This window comes from Lycium barbarum, chromosome 11 (assembly GCF_019175385.1).
Source record: "Lycium barbarum isolate Lr01 chromosome 11, ASM1917538v2, whole genome shotgun sequence".
Taxonomy (NCBI): domain Eukaryota; kingdom Viridiplantae; phylum Streptophyta; class Magnoliopsida; order Solanales; family Solanaceae; genus Lycium; species Lycium barbarum.
Window position 1 is genome coordinate 101,897,812 of NC_083347.1, and position 8,805 is coordinate 101,906,616.

An 8,805-nucleotide genomic window follows, 5' to 3' on the forward strand; every position below is an offset into this window, starting at 1 on the left:
TTAAAAGACATTGATTCCCGCCGGGTCGGGTCGACCCTCGACTTTTCACCTACCTGCACAACATGCGACTCGCATATGCTGTCGCATGTTTAACATGCGAGTCGCATGTTGTGACACTCCGTCGCATATGTTGATAGAAACTTTTGTTCTTATTGACTGAATTTTGGCATCAGATGCGAGACGCATATGCCATGGCAGACACCACATGCGAATCGCATGTTGTGTCGCATGTCATGTCAGTTGGCATTTTTCCAATTCTTCTTCTTTTTGCACACTTTATTCCTACACACTTGGACACACATCAAAACATCATAAAAGTAAGAACAATAAACACATGAAAATGAAACTTGGGTTGCCTCCCAAGAAGCGCTTGATTTTACGTCGCAGCACGACGTTGGTACCCGTTTAACCCTTTAATGGCTCGTCGAGGATGAAGACCTCGATAATCTTTGCTTCATTCTGAGATCCCCAGTAATGTTTCACCCTTTGCCCATTCACTTTGATTTTCTTACCACTTGGGCAAACAAGTTCAATTGCTCCAGATGGGAACACTTGCGTGATTTCAAACGGGCCGGACCATTTGGATTTCAACTTTCCGGGAAACAACCGGAGCCTGGAGTTGAACAACAACACCCGATCCCCGATGCTGAACTCTCTTTGCAAGATCTTCTTGTCATGGAAGTGTTTCATGCGGGCCTTGTAGAGTGAAGAACTCGCATATGCCTTAAGTCGAAATTCATCAAGTTCGTTAATCTGCTCCAACCTCAAGTTTGAGGCATCACCCCATTCTAGATTCAACTTTTTCAAGGCCCACAATGCCTTATGTTCGAGTTCCACCGGAAGATGACAAGCTTTTCTAAATACCAATTGATATGGAGACATGCCAATTGGTGTCTTGTAGGCTGTTCGGTATGCCCATAGAGCATCATCCAGTTTCCTTGACCAATCAGTCCGGTTAGCATTCACTGTTTTGGAAAGGATGCTCTTAATTTCTCTATTTGAGACCTCAACTTGGCCACTTGTTTGGGGATGATACGGGGTGGAAACTTTATGCTTGACCCCATACTTCTCAAGAAGAGTCTTGAATAATCGATTGCAGAAATGAGAGCCCCCGTCACTAATGATTGCCTTTGGAGTTCCGAACCTTGAGAAGATAACCCTTTTTAAAAATGCAGTGACACTTCTTCCTTCATTGTTGGGGAGCGCAACGGCCTCCACCCATTTGGATACGTAGTCTACTGCCACAAGAATGTACTTGTTGCTGTAGGAGCTTACAAATGGACCCATAAAATCAATGCCCCATACGTCGAATAATTCAACTTCGAGAATCGGTGTCATTGGTAGTTCATGCCTTCTTTATATGCCCCCATGCCTTTGACATTGATTACAAGCTTTCACAAAGTCATGAGCATCTTGATGGATTGTCGGCCAATAAAAACCACTCTGAAAAACCTTAGCCGCCGTTCTTGAGCTACTATGATGTCCACCAACCGGTGATGAGTGACAAGCTTCGACGATGGGCATCATTTATACTTCGGGTATGCACCTCCTTATGATGTTGTCGGCGCAAATCCTGAATAGATATGGCTCGTCCCAATAGAATTTCCGGGCATCACTAAAAAACTTCTTCTTTTGGTGGAAGTTCAAATCCACCGGCATGATGTCACTTGCATGGAAGTTAGCAAAATCGGCATACCAAGGGATCATGTCATGCGACCCCGCCATTACTTGCTCATCCGGAAATGACTCATTAATTTCTAGGCCATCCAATGGACGCCTACCCTCTTCAAGACGAGACAAGTGGTCCGCCACTTGATTTTCACACCCTTTTCTATCTTTGACTTCAAAGTCAAACTCTTGCAAGAGAAGGACCCAACGTATCAACCTCGGTTTTGCATCTTTCTTTGTCATGAGGTAACGTAAGGCTGCGTGATCGGTGTGAAAAATCACATGGGTTCCCAACAAATAAGCCCGGAACTTCTCGAAGGCAAATACAATAACTAGCAACTCTTGTTCTGTGACAGTGTAATTCATTTGGGCACTGTTCAGAGTCTTGCTTGCGTAGTAAATTGGGTGAAAGATCTTATCACGCTTCTGGCCAAGAACAGCCCCCATGGCAAAGCCACTTGCATCACACATCAGTTCAAAGGGTTGCGACCAGTCAGGGGAAATGATGATAGGAGCCGATGTGAGTCTCTCTTTCAAAGCCTCAAATGCCTTCAAACAAGCATCATCAAATACAAACTTCGACTCCTTCTCTAACAACTTGCATAGAGGGTTGGCTATTTTCGAGAAATCCTTGACAAATCTTCTATAAAACCCAGCATGCCCAAGGAAGCTACGAACACCTTTAACGGAAATTGGAGGGGGAAGCTTAACAATAACCTCAATTTTAACTTGATCGACTTCAAGCCCCTTTTCCGAAATCTTGTGCCCCAAGACAATGCCTTCTCTAACCATGAAGAGACATTTCTCCCAATTTAGAACCAAATTTGTCTCTTCACATCGTTTCAATACTTAGGCAAGATTCTGCAAGCATTCATCAAAGGAATCCCCAACTACGGAAAATTCATCCATGAAGATTTCAATGAACTCCTCAACCATATCGGAGAAAATAGACATCATGCAACGTTGAAATGTTGCGGGTGCATTACATAACCCAAAAGGCATTCTCTTGAAAGCAAAGGTCCCATAAGGACAAGTGAAGGTAGTTTTCTCTTGGTCCTCGGGGGCAATGGTGATTTGGTTGTACCCGGAATACCCATCAAGGAAACAATAATGCTCTCTGCCCACAAGCCTATCAAGCATTTGATCCATGAATGGCATTGGGAAGTGGTCCTTTTTGGTCCACTTATTCAACTTTCGATAATCCATGCAAACACGCCATCCGGTAACCTTGCGAGTGGGGATCAACTCATTTTTATCATTCGCAACCACAGTGATCCCACCCTTTTTTGGCACGCGTTGAACCGGACTCACCCATGAGCTATCCGAAATGGGGTACATAACCCCAGCATCTAACCACTTGATTATCTCAACCTTTACAACCTCTTGCATAGGAGGATTTAACCTCCTTTGATGTTCAATGCTTGGTTCACAGTCTTCATCAAGCTGAATTTTATAAGTACAAATACCGGGTGGAATCCCTTGAATATCCGAGATACTCCACCCAATATCTTTTTTGTATCTTCTCAAGATCACCATCAACCTCTCTCTTTGCTCATCCGTCAACTGGGCAGATATAATCACAGGCAATGTGTTGTTGAGTCCAAGAAACTCATACCTCAAATGTGACGGAAGAGGTTTGAGTTCCAAAGTAGGAGGCTCAATAATTGAAGGTTTTGCAGGAGGAGTTGCTCGGTTTTCCAAGTCAAGATCGAGTCTCTTTGGATTGAGGTGGTAAGACCCCATTCCAATCAATGCATTGACCATCTCCTTAAATTCTTTTTCGTCATCCCATTCATAATTCATTATCACCGCAGCCAACATATCACCTATATGCTCATGTTCTATGGTTGTCTCCATTGCTTCATCAATTGTGTCAATAACCGACACAACACTCATATCAGCCGGTTGTTTCATTGACTTGCAAATATGGAAAGTGATCTCTTCATCATTCATTCTAAATTTCAGATCACCTCTTTCCACATCCACGAGGGCACGCCCTGTGGCTAAGAATGGTCTTCCCAAGATTATGGGAACTTCAAAGTCAACTTCACAATCCAAGATCACAAAATCGGCCGGAAAAATAAATTTATCCACTCTTACAAGCACATCATAAAGAATACCAATGGGCCTCTTTACAGTTCTATCCGTCATAAGTAATCTCATCGTGGTAGGATGGGGGGTGCCCAATCCCAACTTGTTGAATATAGAAATCGGCATCAAATTGATGCTTGCTCCAAGATCACATAAAGCTTTGGAAAACTTGTATTTACCGATGGTGCATGGAATTGTGAATGCTCCGGGGTCTTCTTTTTTGTGCACCAAAGCTTTGGTGACGATTGCACTACAATGATGAGTGCCCCCCAATGTTTCACTGCCGGGATTCCTTCTTTTGGTCACGAGATCTTTCATGAACTTCGCATAACCGGGCATTTGTTCAAGTGCCTCAACCAATGGAATATTTATTGAGAGCCTCTTTAATCGATCTATGAACTTAAGGAACTTTCCATCTTCCGCTTGCTTTGCCAATCGTTGGGGAAAAGGAGGGGGAGGCCTCATAACGGGCGGTGAAGCCCTTGGTACCTCCTCTGCCGCTTCCTTGCTTTCCGAGGCATCATTGATTTCCGGAAGGTCCTTCTCAGCGATGGTTTCTTCAATACCAGCCCGCTTATTCGTTGGGTTTGCTTCTTCTTCAATAACCATGGGTTCTTCAACCATTTCCTCTTCATCACCCAACACATTCTCTTTCACCAACGTATTTTCCCCAATTGTTCTGCCACTCCTAGTAGTAATTGCGTTGCATTTATGTTCACCATCGTTCCTTGGGTTTGAAACTGTGTCACTAGGGAGTGAGCCTTTCTGCCTTTGGTTTAGGATTGCCGAGATTTGGCCAAGTTGAGACTCCAATTGTTTAATGGAGGTAGAGTGTGAACTAACAATTTGACCCATGGATTTGACCTCATCTCTAGTCTCCTTGCAAAAGGTGTCGGTGGATTCCACTTTCGTCAATACCCTTGACAACATCTCTTCAATTTTTGAATTAGTAGAGTCGCTAATGGGCGGTTGACCAGCGCTTGGTTGATTTACCTTTGGAGGGACATACAGATTTGTGCTCCGATGATTGTTGTAATTGCTGTTGTAACCCCCTTGATTGTATCTCTCCAATTAGAGTGACCTTGTTCTTTGTTCCAACCTTGATTCCCTTGACCTTGCCGCCAAGATCCTTGACTCGGACCTTGGTAGTTCGGACGGGAACCCTCCCTTAGATTGTTGACATAACTCGCCTCCTCATCATGCATTTGGAAACATTGCTCATCTGGAGGACCCCCTTCACAGGTTTCTACCGCGTTCACCTTTTTGCTTCCACCACCCATGACATGTTTGGTCAGAAGGTCCATTTGGGTGACGAGCTTTGCCATAGACTCATCTCTCTCTTCCTCCTTCTTAATCATCTCACGAGTGAGCACATGTTTGGAGGAACTTCCTCCACCCACTTCCGAATCTCTAGTGTACCATGCTTCATTAGTCTCGGTCAATTTATCCAACAATTCACAAACGGTGGAATAAGAGTTATCCATAATAGACCCCTCTGCAATGTTGTTCGCTACTGATTTGTTGACCGAATCTAGAGATCTATAAAATGTTTGTAGAAGCACACCATCAGGCAACCCATGCTTGGGACAGCTTTTGAATTTCTTTTTAAAACGAGTCCAAGTTTCATGGAGAGCCCCATCAGGAAGTTGACGAAAGTTGTTGATTTCGTCACGGAGTTGTAACATCCGAAATGGAGGGAAGAACTTCTTGAGAAATGCTTCAGTCAGTTCCTCCCAAGTAGTGATGGATCCGGAAGGAAGATCATCTAACCAAGCTGTGGCTTCCCCCGTTAGAGAGTACGGGAAGAGCCGTAGCCTGACTGCTTCAATTGAGACGCCCGAATGCACATTGGTAGAATAGACCCCAAGAAAGTTCCTAAGGTGCCTATTCGGGTCTTTTTTGGGTAGACCACCGAACAGGCTCTTAGTGTTGAGCAGGTGCAGCATTGTGTTTGTTATATGGAAACTCGAGTTTCCAATTAAAGGCGGGGGCTGAATTGCAGCTGCATAGCCTGCCCCCACAGCTTCTTCACCAAGCGCTACTGGTGGATTTTGGATCTGGATACCGTCCTCATCCATATTGCCTGCACAACACACAACAACAAAAGGAAATAAGAAATGAAAATAAAGACTAAAAGTAAAGTTTTACACTAGTTAGTAAATTTCTAGACCGTAATCCCCGGCAACGGCGCCAAAATTTGATACGCCCAAATTACACCTTTAATAGCAGGAGTAAGCGGTCGTTGTCAAATATAGAACCCAACAAGGTTGGGGTCGAATCCCACAGAGAATACGATGAAGAAGGATACGTAATAAGTGTAACACCCGACTGTTAGTCTATATTTTCAGGGGAAGGGAAATATAATAAAAGTTTGATTGTAGTTTGTTCATTAAAAACTGAGAATGGTTATAAAATGTAAACAATTGGTAAATGTGACTAAGGTTGTGGTTCAAATGGAAAGTAATACGATTGGGTATCAATTCAACTTATTTATATGCCTAGGTGCGTTAAGCCAAAGGTTACGTGATTCTTGCCAAAAGTTTTCCAACTAAATCAGCAAATTTCATCCTAGGCTTTTCCAAGCCCTAGAATGTTTCCTTTAAAAGAACTCCCATGTAGCCTCAACTAGCTTTCCTATTCCTAGCTCAAGCTATTAGATGGATTTAATGACCCAAATTGTTGCTATTAACTCTTTTCCTAACCTCTACTTTCTTTTCCAAGCAAAGTAATGGTATTAAGGCACAGGTAATGTTTTACACCATCACAAGACATTAATGCTTGAAGAGTTAATAGAAAACACCACTAGCATATAAATGTAGTATGAATATGAAACTCTATCACATAACTAACACATTTGATCCCACAACCTTAGTTGGAGGATTAACTACTAATATTCATTAAAGATAAAACAATCAAGTACAATGTATTCATAAATCTTACAGAGGTGTTGGATGGAGAAGATAACAAAAGCCAAAAGAATCTCTTAAATACTTCACCAACCAACAATAAATGAACTCCACAAGAGTTTATGCTAAAAACTGCAGAATAATTCCAATCCAAAACCCTAGAAAATCTATTTATAGCATGTCTAAAACGGGAACAATTTCCAGACAAAAATGCCCCTGTGCATCAGGTGCGTCTCGCACTTGGTGTCGCAAGTGAAACATGCGAGTCGCATGTTGCACCAAATTATCGCATGTGTGACATCTTCAGTCGTCTGTTGAGCAGCATATGCGACACCATATGCGATTCGCATGTGCAACATGCGACTCGCATGTGGTGTCGCATGTGGTGTCACACATGGTATCTTCTTTAGCCTCTTTCTGTCAGCAGATGCTGCATCACATGCGATTCGTATGTAGCACATGCGACTCGCATGTGATGCCCTTGTTCAGTTCAGCTGGCTTTTTGCTTCATTTTGCTTTAAGTTACTTCCGACACATGTTATTCTACAAATTGTCACAAAAACACGAGAAACGACATCAAAAGTACTTGGGGATGTGCAAAAGACTAAGTAGTTGGTGTCGAATATGCCGTAATTTCACGACTCATCAACAAGTTTAAGGGGTTGTTGGTGTATTTTGCCTAAATTTCATAATATCTAGTCTATTAGTTTTAGGGCTATGTTTGAACCTAAAATAACATTAACGGTATTTTTAGATCAAAAGACAACAAAGGACATTTATGACCTATTTTCAATATCTGAAAAATATTTTTGGTCGTTTTTAAAATAAATAAATAGACCATTACTTTGTATTTTAGAATGTCCACTATTCGATTCTAAACAAAATGTTTTTTTTTTTTTTTTTCATTTTCCTCATCTCAACATCCCCCATAAAGTTTTTTATAAAATGAATATCCCTCCTGTTCATTCCTATTTTTTGTCCTTACTAGTCTTAAACCTATACATACAAAATACATGGTATCCCTGGTTCATATAAATAAGGAAGTTTGGTAAAGCAGCGGAGGCGCAAAAAACTGTGGGGTTTCAGTCATTCACCGTCCTCCCAATTTTGACCCCTCTTTTCTCCTAACAAATTATCACATTCATCCACATTTCAAGTCAACCTTATAGTAAAATAGAAAAAACACCCAAAAAAGAAATAGAAAGAGAGGAAAAAGTACTGATTTTGCCGGCGTTAGCTCCGGCAACCGGCTAACGGTTCCGGCAGAGAAGATATTTTTGTTGGATAGATTCCGTTCAACAAATTTCCATTTTTTTCCATCTGCCTGGAAACTCTTTCAATCCCTATTTCATTTGTATGGTTAATTCGTATCTAGAATCTCCAACGATGATTCAAACCCTACGTTATTACCTAGGGCTGGGCATAAATATCGAAAATCGAAAAAGCCGAACCGAAACTTCAACAAACCGAACCGAACCGAACTAGTTTGGTTCGGTGTTTGGTGTTCACCGTAAAAAAACCGAAACCGAAATAGCCGAAATGAAGTTTGATAAAACCGAACCGAAAAATCGAACGCGCACCGAAATTTAATATATTACCCAAAAAAAAATTAAAATAGTCCGGGTCCATTAAGTTTAAAGCAAAAAAAACTCAATTGTAATAAGTCTTCTTTTACATTTGTATCCCTAATTTTCCACTTCAATTGAGAAAATCAAATATCATTAACAAAGAAAGGTAATTAGGATGTGTCTTTAGGATTAATGTATGTCCTTTTTGTGTTTTCTTAATTATTCTTACGGTATGTATATAACACCTAGTAATCCTATATCATGATTATAGTTTTCTGTTCTTGTGTATCCTGTTTGTTTGATTTTGATTTCAATTTATCAGTTTTATGTTTTATTGCTTTTGAGAATATGAATTAATGTCAATGGAATCGCTTCTAATATTATATCAAAAAAACTGAATTGAAAAAACCGAAACCGAACCGAACTGAACTTTAAAAAACCGAAACCGAAAGAACCGAACACAACTAGTTTGGTTCGGTGTTCGGTGTCCACCTTCAAAAAATCGAACCCGAAATAGTCAAACTGAAGTTTGATAAAACCGAACCGAAAAACCGAACGCCCACCCCTTTTAT

General features: G+C 41.3%; 1 pseudogene; it reads right to left on the bottom strand.

The window, feature by feature from the left end:
- Nucleotides 1–405: 405 nt before the first annotated feature.
- Nucleotides 406–5,837, bottom strand: LOC132620027 (uncharacterized; annotated as a pseudogene).
- Between the last annotated feature and the right edge of the window lie 2,968 nt (nt 5,838–8,805).